This window comes from Hirundo rustica, chromosome 7 (assembly GCF_015227805.2).
Source record: "Hirundo rustica isolate bHirRus1 chromosome 7, bHirRus1.pri.v3, whole genome shotgun sequence".
Lineage (NCBI taxonomy): Eukaryota > Metazoa > Chordata > Aves > Passeriformes > Hirundinidae > Hirundo > Hirundo rustica.
Window position 1 is genome coordinate 32620500 of NC_053456.1, and position 16764 is coordinate 32637263.

General features: G+C 37.6%; 1 long non-coding RNA gene across 1 annotated transcript in view; it reads right to left on the reverse strand.

Moving 5' to 3' along the window:
• Positions 1-4971: 4971 nt before the first annotated feature.
• Positions 4972-16764, reverse strand: part of LOC120755251 (uncharacterized) — a 115976-nt gene continuing 104183 nt past the window's right edge. Inside the window, exon 3 of the long non-coding RNA XR_009208030.1 lies at positions 4972-5015. This is a non-coding gene — a long non-coding RNA (uncharacterized LOC120755251). The remainder of the gene's footprint in view (positions 5016-16764) is intronic.

The following is a 16764-nucleotide window of genomic DNA, read 5'->3' on the forward strand; positions in this document are numbered from 1 at the left end:
AAAACTTCTGTGCAACTTAGTGGTGTGTCTCAGTCTCACTGAGTGACTACACACTGAATTGACTATACACAAATACAGTCAATTCTATTCATTAACGTCATTCCCTCAAATTATAAAAAACTTCTTTCCCTGTAGCCAGCTTTTTTAGTAGATACCTAGAACTCCAGTTTTGATCATGCCATGATGAGCTTTAAATTCCCAGAGTAATTTTCAAATGAGTTTACTTGACAATAATTTCTCCATCAGCTTTAAACATCATTTTACAATGTTCTTTCGGTTGGTGGCCAGTTTTCATGGGTTTACAGATACACTTCCTTATTAAAATAAGCAACCCCAAGAAACTGGGTAAAAATAGGTGGGTAAAAATTCTGAAATAAAGTGAAATAAAGAACATACACATATCCTGCACCTAAATAAAGCAGTCTGAAAGGCACTCTATTCGAAGTCCCATTAAAATTCAATTTGCTTCTATGATGTTTCTGTGTCCCAATATACAGCTCTCCAACCTTTCACCTTTCCAAGATGTAAAATTAACAATACTGACATTTACAGGATATTGGCTTAAAAATGTCAGTAGGGGGAAATAAAAAAGTGGAAGCAGAACAATATTTATCAGTTGCAAAGATTTAGCCATGATAAACGTTAACATTCACTTTGACAGAATTATACACCTGGAAGTATTCTTCTCTTCAAAGTACAAGTTTCTGTATTTCTAGCAGGTGATATTTATATAGAATGTATGACAAGAATTACTATGGCAACAAAAACATATTTTAAAAATATTATTTTTCCTATTTCTGTTTCATTTTTCTTTCAGAATAGGTTAATTTCAAGCACTGAGAAATCCTTATATTCTTTCCCCTTGGCTCTGCTATTGAACTTCCTGAATTACTGGCCTTTGGCCAAAGATGCTGGGCTGTCCAAGAGCCTCAGTGCTATGAGGTGATGCCCTGCTTTCATTTCAGATTCTAAGGCACGTTGCAAATCACAGCTGTAATACTAAAGGATTCCAGCAGAGAGAGACACTTTTTCAAATTGCACATGAAAAATAATAGGTATATTACAAGGCCCATGCCTTGGGATATTTAAATTAAATGGAGAAAAAAATCCTGGTAGCTAACATACCATCCAATGGAGAACAATCCCAAAGGAAATGGAAAGCACTTACTAGTTTTACTTCTACTCCTCTATAACTTACAGGATGCTGTTCTAATAGACATATAGCTCTATTCCACTGAAATAAGGCTATTTTATTGATTTCAAACTCTCTCATAAATTTGAAATATTTTAATTACCAAATAATCCATTTTGCATTTCACAGGCAGCAATTTGCTGAGCAACATAAACCTAACAAAACAATGCCTGATTGAAAAAGTGAAATATGTTCCTGTAAACAGAAGGTACCTGGTGTGTCCTTGAAGTCTATTGTTTTGGGAAGGTGCCAGAGAACAACATTACAACGTGCAATTTGAGAGAGGACTTTCTTAGTGTTAATAAGTCAACTTTTGAAATTCCCATAGATTAGCATAAGAGAGCAACTCTCCAACATCTGCACTTCAAAAATGCTCAGAAAATGGGGTGGGGAGATAACAGGCAGATATCTACTACTGAGTCCACTCTGAAGACAGACAAGAGAAGGATGATAAGGGTGTTAATTCACTGATGTTCAATAATATTTGTTCTCAGCCTAATGTCACTTATCTCTCAGCAAGTTAATAGCAGTCAAAATTTTCCTTCAGCATCCAATACTCCGCCTAACAACAGCACAGTACCTTCAAAGCCACATTTGGCAGCACTGTACATAAAAAGGCAAACGAAAATCTGTGCTCTCTTTGTGTCAAGCCCTGCAGACACTGTGCTGCCACAGGGCTGCTCTGAGCTCTCACACAGCAAGGCCCCTTCACAGCTCTGAAGGAGTTTAATTATAAGGAAGAATTGCTCTCCCCCCTTTGCAGTGAAGGCGCAGATAAAGAGAGACATCATATCAGCAAGAAAGAGATGTTAAAATCAGATCTTTAACCTGGAGGCCACACCAACATGCTGCAGAGCCTGTCACATTTCTCCTTTGTTAGCATAAATAATTCTTGGTTGTGTCAATCAGGGTGGCTGCAAATGCATTTGAAAGCTTTTGAGGTCTGTACATAGTCCACGGGAATACCACATTACAGTTTAATATGCAAGACTGTTATGTTACTTAAAGTTAGGCCAAAATCAAATGGTGCAGAGATGAATGTAACCATTCTCTCCATGCTACAGAGCTCTACGGACTCCACAACTTTGCTGGAAGCTCCACAGCTCACATGATAGAGAGACACGGATTTAAAATGCCAACAGTTGCTCACTGTAAATACGTATACTATGGAACTGAAATTACTAATCTGCAATAGCAATGAAGTTTTAACCTGCAAGAAACACAGGAACAGAGAATAATCTCTGTAAAAGTAAAGCAAATGGGGTTTTAATCTCTTTTTTTAACTTCTTTCATTTTCCAGTTCACACTTGATCTGAATGAGTATCTGAAATATCTAGAACAGCAGTTTGGTTCGCCCTTAACAAATCTCCACCTGAAATCTCCTTTAAAATATTTCAGCTTTCTCTTCCTATCCTTCTGCAAATAGCAAGACAAGGGAAGGGGGGAATAAAAACTAAAAATAAACCCCACAGCAGGTTTAGCTGGAAGTAGAGCTGTGCTTTTCCTTGGGCAAGGTTACCTAAATCCATACTCTCAGCTTCCATACGTTGGCACAAGGAGTAAATTAGAGGCACTCACAATGCACAGAGCAGATGAGCCAGCACCTGCCAAAGACATGGAGCAAGTCCTCACGTGCTTTTTCAAGGTTTTTGCTGGCTGCTATCATTGTGGTGTGAGACCACCACACAGCATCTCTAACACAACCATTCTGAGTGAAACTTTCATCAGTACCAAGGCAAAGTCATTTGGATGAACATTCTCTTCACTGCCAGTGTCTGGGTGCAGATATGCAAGGAGCAGGAGAGGGAGATCCAACTTTCTCCAAGTTTGGATGCAATGTGACATTTCATTGCATTCTGCCTTCAAATTAGCATTTCAAAGCCTAAGCCTTGCCTACACTTGTGTTTGTTTCAGCTGTTCTTCAAATGCCCTGGCTGCCCCTTCTGTCCCCCTGACATTTCTGTCTTCCAGAGACAAAATCAGAAATGCTAAAACATGGAACAAATGCAGTGAGGGAGCACCCATCATCTTTCTTTTTGTGCCACAGAGCTCTGTGTGTACCATACACTTCCAAATTCTTCCCACAACTGACTCTGGGATTGTGGTGTTTGGTGGGTGAAGCTCTAAGGCAGGAGAAGGTGACCTCATCCTCGAGATGAGTTTTTTTCATTCTCACTGTTGGACAAAAGAGCAGGAAAACCTGAAAGCCAAGGCAAGGATGGTGAATGACAGGTAGTGCACGAGGAAGGGCTGGGGACCAGCAGGGCCCCTCTCACCAGCTGTGGTTCTGGTCAGAGGACACGCCTGGGGTTTTAGTTAAAGCATCACAGACATGCTGCTGGATTTTCTGCTTCCAGACTCTGGCTTGGGATGCTGCCCACTGTCATGGGAGCTGCATGGAAAAACATCAGCCATTCTCTGCAATCCTTATTTTCAGTTTGGAGGACTTTTTTTTCTTTTTCCTGATGGGTTTGGGTCTTTAAAGTTTTCGAACAAATCCACCTTAACACCCACACTTAAAAATGCAAATAAGATTCTCAACAATGATGTTCCTGAAGAGGAGAGTTTATTGAAAACATAAGGCTCTTACACACTAAGCCACATTATCCAGGAGGGAGGAGACCTGTGGGAAGAGGAAAAAAGGGAGTGAGCCCCATGCAAAATGCATGAGTCTTGGTAGCTTCCTCTAGTCCACCATATGCATATTTTATGAATTCGTTACAGCAGCTACTGCATCTATAAGTCAAATAACCAAATTGTTCAAATAAAATGATCAGTTTGATAGAGAGAAAACAGATGCTGTTAGAAGAATACTGGCAGTCTCCACACTGAAACTGGCACATGGCTGTCAAGACTACCCAGTGTCCTGTAGGCTTGGCCAGAAGGAGACACAGGAGAATAGTTGTTTCCACAGGATCCGCAAGAATAACCAAAAGGACTGATCCTCATAAGCAATTGCAGTAGCTAAGCTACAAATTGTAGTTTCAGTCATTGCCAACTCACATCCAAAGTGAAAAGTTTTAGATGAGAGACAATGTTCACTCTGAGGATCTGCACAGGGACAAGCACTAAAACAGCCACAAGAAAAAAAGAAAGAAACTAGCAATGCAAAAACACTCTGTGCTCCCTCCTGTCAGACTGAGCGCTACATATTCTATACATGGAAATATGTTGAGAATAAAAGAGCTGATGAGAAGTCCAAACAATGACGAACAATAATATTTTTTGAGATTCAGATTAAAACAGAATTTAGATTTAAAAGTTCCAATTTTTGAGAAGTAAAACACAATTGAAAGTTTTTGGGGCTGAGACTCACAAGGAAGGTCACAGGAGCATTTCAGCAGAGAGCAGGAGGTGTCACCACCATCCACCCCAACCTTCCACACACCAGGTCCCAAACTCAGCACTCGGACTGTATGACCTGGGTTTTCTTTTGGGTGAAATGAAGCAATAAACCCCTTCTCCAAAAGTGCATCTAAAGCTCTTCCACTGGTTACAAACCCTCAACCACAGCACTGGACTAGGCAGATTTAAAAGTGGGAAACGTCACCATAGTTCATCCAGTACTTATATCACTTAACTGATCCAATCTTTTTCAACACAAACACAGACAAACAACATCTCAGGTTTTCTTTAAATAAATATATATATATATATATATATAAAAAAAATTCATTATGTTTTGGAGCCATGGAAATTTAATGCAAAATTATCTCAAATTAACTCAAAGTAGTTTGAGATATTTTTCATAACCACAATATGGTTTTCAAGGCCCACTTACATTTAGTAGGCTTTCAACTCGTCACTGCCCAAGTACTGCCTTCTAAAAAAAAAAAAAGAAAAAAAGAGCAATATTTAACCTTTCTTTTCTGGATACAAAATAAATGAAAGTTTGTGAACTTTATACAGTAACATTTGTGCTTTGAATGAGTTTAATGTGCCTCCAGCAAAGCTGTACGACATTCGCCACTTCACGGTTTAAAAGTGTGTTCTAATGAAAGGTCAAAGGAAAGAGACAAATAAGGGAAAGGCCTTCAAGGTTATAAATATACTAGACAGGAAAACCATTTCTGCTCTGCTAAATGCCTGTTTAAATATAGGTCTATTAGTCTGATGAGGTTAAGACCTGAATGTAAATTTATGTCTGATTTTGAAAACGGAGTGGTGGTATTCTTTTATTTTCCCTTTTCCTCCATTTTCTAATTCTATTTACTTCTTCCTCTTTTCTTTCTAACTGTTTCTGAGGTTCCCAGAGTTTGGGATTTCGAGATTTAAAAATAAAGCCACAATATTTAATAAAAACATCTCATCAGAAGCAATTAACTACTTTTTATTGATGTTGAGAAGTTGACACTTAATATTTTGAGTGGACAAATAAACCGGGTAGTTGACCATAAAGAGTTTAATATACATTTTCAACAACCACAAAATGAATTCTTTGTCTCAAGTTTTAGAAGGGGTCTGAAGCATATGTACACAAAGCCCCGCTCTGTAAAATTGTCCAAGTCCTTCTAAACACCTTGAGACTGAAGCCACATGGAAGTTTCAGATTTCTGCCCTGCCAGGGACTGAATTTGTCCAGCAGCTGCAAATCTTTTGTCCAGGAGTCTCCACGAACCCAGACCTCATTAAATGTCTGTCATCAAAACAATCTGCCTATGACAGTAGAATTATGATTAGCTTACTTAAAAGTCATTTATTCTTTTTCTGTAATAGGACAAAGTTTTTTAACTAATATTAGACGTATATCCAGATATTTTAAAATACAGTTATAGATTCCACCTCAGTAAGAAATACATATCATTCATATAATTTTTTTTAATGTTTAAACTCCTGCTTCATAGTTTCTAATTGATGATTTTTACTGCTGAAAGGATGATTCTAGCCTTTGTAAAAGGAAATGCTCATTTAAATTAAATCGTATATTTAAAATATGCCACGCACATGAGTTGATTAAATATCATAAAACTTACACAGCTCTGTTATTTTTTTCCTCATTTTTTAACCCTATTGTATATTTCAATTTCTATAATTTTTTTGGTTGATATAGTATAAACTTTAAGGGTTGTGATCAATCCTGCATCTGTGACCATTTTGCTGTTTATGTTAGAAATTTGTATTGTATTAACACGCAACTCTGAGCCTGAAAATTCATGCAAGGTAACATCTTGCATCTCCTTTTGAGATAGCCACCCAAAAAAAACACCCGGAAAAATTAACCACAGAAATTCTGTACTGATTTTTACTTTGCTACCAAAGATTAAGAAACATTGCAAAAACAACAAAATCCTGCTGATTTACAAGATAGCCAGAATTCAGTGTTTGCCTGAATAGCAGCCAATAACAAGGGAAACTCTGCTTCTACTTAAAAAAAAAAAAAAAAAAAAAAAAAAAAAAAAAAAAAAAAGTAAATTCCAGCATTCAAAAAATTATAAAAGTAAAATCAGGTCTACAAAATATAAGGGAACTTAAAACTATGATTTCCATTTTATTCCATGTTTATTCAGATATTGAAGAAGGTAATTGTGGAAATTGGAAATTTTGAAAAACTAGAGCAGGGGAAAAATAGCTATTAATTTCTTCTATTGTGCAATTCTTGCTAAAATCACTATATTTATGCCATTTGGTTAGAGCCTTTATCTTTGGTGCTTAACGCTTAAAAGCAACTTTATTTTTTATTACCAGAACTACAATGAAAGACAGCCCCATTTAAAATTTTCTTTAAAAACAAAGATAAGATTCACCACATTAGTTGATATGTCGAGAAGATTAATTTCTTGAATGCTCGAAGTGGTTGAAAAAAAAAGCCCAGATCCTGTACTATGTAATGTTATTTTCTGTTTCACTATACTAGTGGTTTAACTCTGATTTGCTCTTGAAGATTTGCAAGTGTGCTCCCCCTGTTGCAGAGGTGTAGGCAAATAACTGACTTAACTCAATGAAAATTCAAGCTTGGATGAAAATATTTCCAGGAATTAATCAACAGAACATCTAACAGTGAAAATTTGCATTAGACTCTTAAAATCAGCAAATTTGACACTGATTTTTTGTGGCAGATCACCCAAAAAATTTGCCTAAACTTTCTTTGGGCTGTCATTAACGTGGTAAAAAGGCTTTCAAACATGTCATCCCTAAAGGGCTGATAGCTTTAATTCTTTCTACCTGAGAATTTTTGGGTAAAACATCTCTTTTAAGAAATAAAGTCACTTTGTCGAAGCTGAAAAATTTATGTGAAATAGAATTCAACACAATCCCTGATGGGTTTTTTTGCAAATATTTTCAAACCTCCTATTGTCATAACTGCAAATTGAAGTTTCACTAAAAGTGAATTTTTTTAAAACATACTAAGTTCTTGATATATGCAGTTTTTCCCCTTTAAAGATCTGCAAAATTCTGTGATTTCATCCTGATTTAGGTTAAAGTTTTTCAAATACAAAAACAAGTCAAAATATCACTTCCTACTTCATGCTACTGCGCACAGATGAACAAGAACTCATAATTGGAACAGAGCTTGATAAATATGTTTTCCGTTCATCAGCTTTCTAAAAAGTTATTTCAAATTTCAGAGGGAGAAAAAGATTTCCTGAGAACTCTACAGATTCATACTTAAAACACTAATTATCTGTCTTACCGCCAGTTCAACTCTGCTCTTAGGTGGAGCCAGCCAAATCATGGAAATACGATGCTTTGGGGGGGAATTTCAGATTCCTCACTTTTTTAGGCTGATATTCAGGCACTTATAATTCTACAAATGGCAATTTTGCCATAAAATTCATCCACTTTAGAACATGATCCTGAATTGAAAGTCAATTTTTTGCCCCACTTCCATAGGGAAGCAGTAAGAGCTCATGACTGTAAAGAAGGTTGAGCCCATGGAGGCACTGACTATACTAATGATAAAAGCTCATCATACACTTAATTCACCTTAATCTCTGAGCATCATATGTGTATTTTATCCTTGGTAGCACCCACTATGCTTTTATTTGCTTTTCACCAAATTATCTTTGTGCAACACTTTTCATCTCAATCACAGCTTCAGGCAAATTTGTGAACATCAGGTCCATACCTCTTCCATGAAGACAAAAAAAAGAGAATATGGAAATGTCTGGAGTAGATTATTGTAGGGAGTTCAGAGATATTTGTTGCTCTTTTAAATTGTCATTCAAAGCAATGCTTTAAAATTGCAGATTATTGAAAGCCCAGTGAGCTGGTACCAAATTCTCCAAACTCCTAATGAAAATGGATCAAAAATGTACTTCTCCAAAGACTCCACTAGTTTACTGCAAAAACATATTCATCATGTAGAACAATTCCACAGTATCTTTTTAGAAATTAATATTAATTTCTATTCCTGTCCATCTCCAGAAATTAATTAATCCACGAAAGAGGAGGAAAAATTAAAATCTCCAGTGGCTTTAACCAGACACATATAGGAAAGAAAATGCTATTACCAAAATATATCAATATACAAGTCAGCACCTATTGTCTTTGTTAAAAACCCCATATGCTATTTACAGGGCAATATTAAACAGGAAAAGGTATCAACATTTTTTTTTTAGTTTCAAGCAAAAGACAATTGCTGTACAACATACCCCATCCTTAACATTGCCGCCGTTTCCCAACAAAAAGATATTTTTACAGCATTTACTTCTAGCTATAATTTCTAAATAATGTTCCTAACATCAGGTACCCTGTGTCCTTTGACAACATTTTCCAAGACACTGTGGCAGAGAATGCCACCCCCCACCAAGGATGTCAGACACCAGTTGACACACAACACTCTCTACTGGATTACATCTCAAACAGTTGATAATAAATGTTTGAAAAACTAAAGCAGCTACAAAGTGCTTCAGTCTCTCATATTTAATGAGCTACTAACCCTTCAACAATTTGCTTTTGCAGTGAAGAGATATTAATGACAAATAATTAGCAATAAAGCAATTAATAGGTGACATTTTATGTGGTAAAAGTAACTGAAACACAAATCAAAACCAGCATCAACGGGCTGTGCTGAGCCACACCAAGGGCTCATCCAACCAGGACTCCTTGTTTCTGACAGCTGCCAGCAACAGAAGCCTGGGAAAGCAAGCAAGAATCATACAAGCATGAAATGCTGATTCCATGTGACTCTCCTCCAGGTTCCAGTTGTTACCACCTCAGGGGCTTCCAGCACCAGGAATTACATTTCAGACCACAGTGATTGGAGCAGAGTGCATCTAACACCCTCCTGGCTTTTCCTTAGCTAAATACACCTGCTGACTTTCTGAAAATTCATAAACACTGAAAAAAATGATTACAGGAAATGATCAATGGTTCAGAAGTCAGACTATTAGAAGGAGCTGGAAATGTTGTGGGATTACCAGCCTTTACCAAGAGTGAAAACAGGATTGGATGAAACAGCAAAAACCTGTCCATGGGTATAAGTGCATGCAGAGGTACATAAAGCTGCATATACACACACAGAGACTCTGAGCTGCATGCCTTGAACCCACATCAACAGTTTTCTGATGGAGAAAACCTCAGGCTGTATTTCCAGAATACTCTCAAGTTACTAGAAAATAAGAAGATAAACCTCTGATGGCTTGTTCTATCATCCAGTTTTAATTCCTGCACTGGATATGAGGAAACCACAACATAAGGAGACATCCTCAAAATTCCTTGGGCCGCACTGTCTGGAAAGCACCATTTTAAGCAAGCTTCAAATCCTGGACACACCAGTAAACAGTGTTCTAGAATTTACTCTGAAATACACAAACACAGAAAAAATTACATGTCTTATTCCATGTACTTTAACAAACACATTTTTACAGAATTCTCCTGCATTCTGAAGACACATTTTGAGTGTAACCAAGCAAACTGCTTTGCATGCAAAAATATTCACTGAAGTATTTTAAAATATATTTCAGTGTAGTTTATTATCTCCATGCACATTAGAAACAGTTCACACATGAAAACTATAAATACAGAATATTTGAAGCAACTTCTCTACTGAGAAATTTGAAGAAAAATACACTGGCTCAAATATATCTTTAGAAAACAGTCAAAATAATGAATAATTTAAAACAAAATGAGTTCACTAGCAATTCACAAGAGAAAGAGCTACATTCTATAATATGTCCTTTAGTCAATATTCCCTCTCTCCTTCCTGCAGAGAGTTTTCATAGCACATTATCTAGCTTGACATACATGTTATAACAATTATACATAAAGAATATTAATTAACCAATTTGATATTCTCTAAGACCCCTCCAAAATGTGTTTTTCAAATTAAATATATCTTTTTGTTTTATCTACTTTTTATACTCCTTTTTTATCTATTCCAGGACATTCAAATCCGTTTTCTATGCCAGACCCATAAAGCCGAATGGGGGGTGGGAAATTACATATCATAAATTAGCCCCTCAGCTAAAGAATCCAAGCTCTGTTCACACTGAACTTGGTGAAAAAATTCCAGTTCCAGCTGTTTCAGCCCTTGTGGGAGCAGGGGCATCTGCTGAAGGACACTGGGCAAGTCCTCAGGGCTTGACCAGCTTCCCAAAGTTGGGAAGATATCACTTTTGAGGGAATATTCCTGAGGTACAATTTTAACAGATTCTGACTACATCCAGGTGAATACAAGCCAAGGACAGTAGGTAATAATACGGTAACATAAGCAATAGGAGAAAGACTCTCAACAGTCAGGCAAGGTTCAAGCTGCAGCTGACTGGCTTTGCCACATTACCTCCTTCAGTCTCCCTCCATCTCGTAAATACTTGGGATTACAAAAACATCGTAACATCTTTCTGAGTCACAGATGTTATTTGGCTCATACAATGGCTCCAAGTACCAGATTGCAATGACTTACAAGAATCCAGAGCACAGTATGTTTTTTCTACTGCTTAGCAATTCATGGAGCTGAAAATAGGAAATATCACTGAAATGAACGTATGTCTAGTTCTTTTGATAGAAATTTGCTGTATGGGAAGCTGTAGGGTTTTTATCAGGAATTTTCTATTTCATAAATATCTATTCATTACTATCAAAAAAATAGATATTTGTGTTCCATATGAAGCTAATGTATTTATATCATCCTATCCGAGTAGTTACATGGAGCCCATTTCATTCACAAAGAAAGGCTCAGATTCCTGCATCTGAAACCTTGACATCACAAGGAAATATGATTCAGGGTGCAAACCTTAAATGTGCTAAAAGAAGCCCCAGGCTGCTCAGGACTGTTCCTTCCTTTCAGGTAATCCCACAGACCAAAACTGAGAATATCTGCATGTTGCAGGTGGAATTCCTGCCTCTCAGAGACGCTTTTTTCATCCAATTCTCCTCCCTCACATCTTTCCTACATCAAGAACTTACTGTTGAGCAGAACGTATTCCAGGGGATACAAAACTCTCCCTGTTCCACCTCCCAGGCAGAGGAGACTGCGGCCCCTGTTCCCACCCCATTCCAGAGGGTGGCTGTGCGAGAAACAGAAATGCACAGCTCACGCACAAAGCACACCACAGTTTAAATCACATTTGAATTCCAAAAGTTCAGAGTATAGCAGAGGGTGCTGCAGTGTTTGTTCAGGCTGTATATTTTATGACACAGTCAAAAATAATGTAAATACACATTAAAAGTCATGAACATGGAAGGTAGGACCTTGCTTTGTGCCTTGCAAATACACTCAGGGAATAAAGACTGTCCCCAGATAACCTGAAAGTGAGTTTAGCTCTTCAGGTGTTTTACTTGAAAACAAAACATTAAGCGCAAGCACAAGGAACTTGAAATATTTTGATAAATTAAAAAAAAAAAATTTAAAAAGTGAGCACATTTTGGACTCAAGGGTTAAACAACCAAAGCAGCCACAAGTAAATAGATTTCTAGAAGCTGTAGAATACTATCAAATGCATACGTTTGCATCAGTAGAAATGAAGGTGCAGGCTGAAGAAGTGAATAAAAATTTGCATCTTATAATTGTTTCTACAAAAGACTGAGAACATCATGTGAAATGACAGCTGTCTTTTTCTCTCTCTTTTCTTGAAACAGACCTGTCACCAGCTTCACCACTGTTATTCAGCCATCCGCAGATAATGTGGTGGTTCTGGAGCATTTTGGGTTATCCTCAATCATATCTTTTAAGGTTTTGGGGGGGAAGGGGGTATGTTTGAGGGTGTTTTATCCTGTTTGCTTGCTTTCATTTTGGGGTGGGTTTTTTTTTGCACATAAATTAAAAATATGTTTTTCTCATTGCAATTGTTAATTTAAAAATTGATCAAGAAACATATCCATTAGTACCATTAACTGGCATGCTGCCTCCCATGCAAGATGTTACCAGGCAGCTGCCATAACTGAAGTTTTGTTGGACAGACTTTCTTTAAACAAGATCCTCTTTGCCTGAGATAAACATCTTCGTAAATAGGTAGAACTGGTATGAACGTTTGCCACAGTGGAGGGGGAGCAATGACACGGGGTTAGGAGTCCCCATCCAGATTTTGAAGATGCATACACTGAAATCAGGAAAGCTGCAAATATTTCTTGGAATGGCAGGAAGCAAAGCCTGCTCTTGGAGAGGCTGGGATGTTGCCTCCAAAGAAATGCTGCCAGCAGAGTTTTGTCACCTCCACCTGACAAAAGTCAATTCATTGCAAGAAAATTGATAATAAACATTTCATTCTCTGCTTAGGTTTTTATATTGTTCAGCTGCTAAAGGATTAACCAACATTATCGATAAACACAGTGAAAATAAGAGTGAAATCTTACTTGCAGTTTGTGATTGTTTTGTAAAGTGTGTTAAAAAGCCAATAAAATGTAGAGTGAGCAGTGCTTGCCCACCAAAGCAGTTCTTCTGGCCTCTTGTCAGAACGCTACAATTCTGAAGACCCACGTGCTACTTATAGTGGCCACTTATTGGAAAGACCTTCTCTAAAGCTATGCAGAAACTCCTCCTGATCTTCCATAAGGTATCTCTCAAGACACTCCTCCCCTCTGTAAGGCATCACATCACACAATTAGCACATCCAGTACGCAGAAGTAAAACAGTTTTGCCAAAGCGCTCACTTGCCAAATAACCTTAGATTTGATTGCATTCAGGAAAAAGACAGTTATCTGGAACTGTATGACTTAATAAAAAGCCTTTTATAATCTCCTGAGTTTCCTTCTCCTCCTGTGCCATATACTAAGGATTGCATGGGTATGTCATGCAAAAGGTACTGCAACCAAAGATATACATGGTTCCATTTTCCATACAGTTCCCTAAGACACCTTTTGCTGAGAATATTATGCACATCTCATAGGAAATATCTGGGTTTTACCACAGGGAAAAACAGCCACAGCTAGTTTTACACAGTCCCACCATGTAAGCTGCTATTTAGTCCCTGAACTTCACTGCCTATATCCCATTTAACACCTTATCCTTCTCCACATTTCGCAGAAAACTCTGCCCGCAATTCTAATGCAAGAAAAATCTAATGATAAGAAGGACTCAAACCAGCAGAGGAGGTCTCTAAAGTCAGATTTTTACCCTGCTTCCTTAGCACTGCTGCAATTGTTTAATTACCCAGGGAAGGAGCACACAGATGTGTTTCACCTTGAGAACACTAAAGGCTTTCCACCACCTATGGCTGTTCCAAAAACATCCCTGCCTCCAGCTCAGCCAGGGGAGGAGCAGCTTCAGAGGCTTTTATCATCCCAAAGCCAGCGTTGGAGAATCCCCTCTTATCCAGCTGTTCACCAGGGTGCAGCGCCCAAACACAAGTGGCAGGAGCATTGTTCACCCTCTGGCCAGCCAGCCTCTGCCAACAGTGGGGAGCAAACCCCTATTCCTCAGCAACACTTCCAAGGCAAGCTGACACTGAGCTTACATTGAGTAAACAGTGTCCAGGTGGCTTCTCTTCAAGACAGAAACAAACAAACAAACAAACAAACAAAAACTAATAAAATCTTAATCATGTAGTGACGCTCAGCTTAAAAGTTTCTACCGGGCATGACCAGAATGGCAGGCAGAAGGAATGAAAGGATCTGTCTCTTTCTTATAAAAATTATGAAGGCATGAGAAATCTCACATTTCTGAAGATTGTAAATATACATCACACAAAAGCGCAAAATATTAAGCACCTTAAATTATGATAGATTCAGGCAAAACTGAAATAATTTAAATATAAATAAAAATATATTTTGTTTATTTAGCTGAATATTTTGCACTTAAAGTGTTTATAAGTAATAAGACTACCACTACAAAACAATTGGCATAATTTATCAAGGCATTACTTTAAAAATGTAGGCAAGGACTACATCAAGGTTTTTCCTGAATAAAAACCAAACCTTTTTTGTGTGTATGCTAAAGAAGCTGCCAAAAAAGATATCTGCTAAGCTATTCAAAATCAGAACCCTGTATCAAGAAAATCTTCATTCTTAAAAGCATTTGCTACATATAAAAACATGATGTAATGCAATTCCAATTCCAAGCTTAATTTTCATTCACAGTTCTCATTTACTTTCAAAGCTGCTTTAACTCCAATACAAAAAGGGACATATTAATTTGGAGTTTCTCTACTGTATTATACAGTATTATCTTACAGTTCTTACATGGGGTCTAATTTTGGTAGAAATATCAGCACCTTTGCTACCCATCAAAATTCTCCATACCCCAAAATATCTACTTTCAGTTGCAGAATTTTCTACTGTAAGTTGATTTTCATATTAAGGTTGCTCAAGAGCATCCATGTGCATCACACCCCCAGCAAAACAAATGGACCCTTATTAAAGAATAATTGTAGAAGTTGATGATGCAATCTGCACTTTAATACAATTTTGCTGCAAAACGCACGTTTTCCTGTTACAAAAAGCTTTGTTACAGTGGAAATATTTTCTGTTCTTCTACCCTGCTATACAGATTTGCTTGCAGCAGGAGAGGTGAACTACTCTGATCGCCAACGGTGCCCCCACAATTGTGCAATGTATTTCCACTCAACCACTAGCCAAGTGCCCAAAAGAAAAAGGGCATCCCAGGGATAGCTGAAATGATGGAACAGCCATTTGTCTTGGTCTCCTGCACACTTTTTTAATGATGGACTGAACAACACAGTGACTACAGCCAGATGACAGGAATTCTAATCTGATTAAATGTCCCAGTATGTTTTAATACCCTTAAATGGAATTTTTATGGCCTGTTCTGCAAGCACATTATTAATACAGAACCATCCAAAAAAAAAAAAAAAAAAAACACCACACCACAGACATCCATAATAGCTCATCAATTTATAGCCAGGCACTTTTGACCTTGAAAAATCAGCTGTCTTTCAGATTAACACAGCTATGTTTTGGGCAGGGGGGGAAAAAAAAAAAAAAAAAAAGGAAGCTATAAAATTATCATACTTATTTTTGTCACATGCCATCGCTGCAGTAGGGAATAAAGGCCACACTGCTGGCTTTTTATTGATATGGCTGGCAACCTCTGACGTTGGAATTAGAATCTGGGAGACCTATTTCTAATAAAAATCCACTTAGACATTAACATTACAGCTTTAGCAGGTCACAGGATGCGCTGCTGGTGGAAAGGTGGTGTTCAGTCTGACTTCCACTCCCCTGTCAGTGGGTTTTCACATTTCCTGTCCTTCACAGCAGACCTCAAAGCACTTAAAAACCATTTCTTGTGCAGACCACAACATCAACCCAGAGAACAGGTCAAGGGCTCTTCTGGGAGAAAAGGTGGTGAAGGAAAAGGACAAGTGGAAGTCAGGAATTCCATCCCCATCTCTAAAGTAAGTGGTGGGGCTTACAGTGCTGGGGATAGATTAGTAGTGTTGAAACACTCAGGGAACAGAGCTACACATATAACTTGGGAATGGGGCTCCAAATTAGGGTGGTGGAAAAGGAATGGACAAAATGAGCATGAAGGTTGTTACAGAAGATTGATTCTAGAAAGAAGCCACTAATGGGCTTTCTGAAGGTCTTGTCTCAGGATATGAGACAGGGAGATGCTCCTTTAGGTAGGAGGAGTGACGTATCAATGCAGGCTATAGAGCACTTCCATTTATAGTGAAGGAAAAGACACAGGGAACACAGTCTTGTAAACAGATTTTTAATTTACTTTTTTCTTTCCTTTTGGTATCAAATGGCTCACAATTGGTTATTTCTGAGGAGCCTCTCCCCTGGCATAAATTAACAAATATACATCCAAACACCAACACAGCACTGGGCTTCCATTTTCCAGCTGCCAGGCCACTGGGATCCAGGAACCACTTCTCATGCCTTCAAAGAAACCTTTGTTATGTACTAAATTCAAGACAGATGCTTGACATTCGAGTTTACTAGGGTTTTTGATTAATGGAGTGGATTTTAATAGCCATGAACTTGATCTAGTTAACTGTATTATTTATATTATTACTTTGGACTATGATAGACTTAAAAAGGAATTTTTGTAAAGCAGATTTCCATATACTTTTAGCAAGCCTGAATCTTCTTTTTTTCCTGCATATGCTCCTTCAGAAAGCAAAGACAAAAATTACTCTTCTCCATATTCTGTTCCTGGTAATGGACTTATTTGGAAAATTAAGTAAATTGTAAATCATATGTGCTTTTATTTAAGACAGACCTTTCAG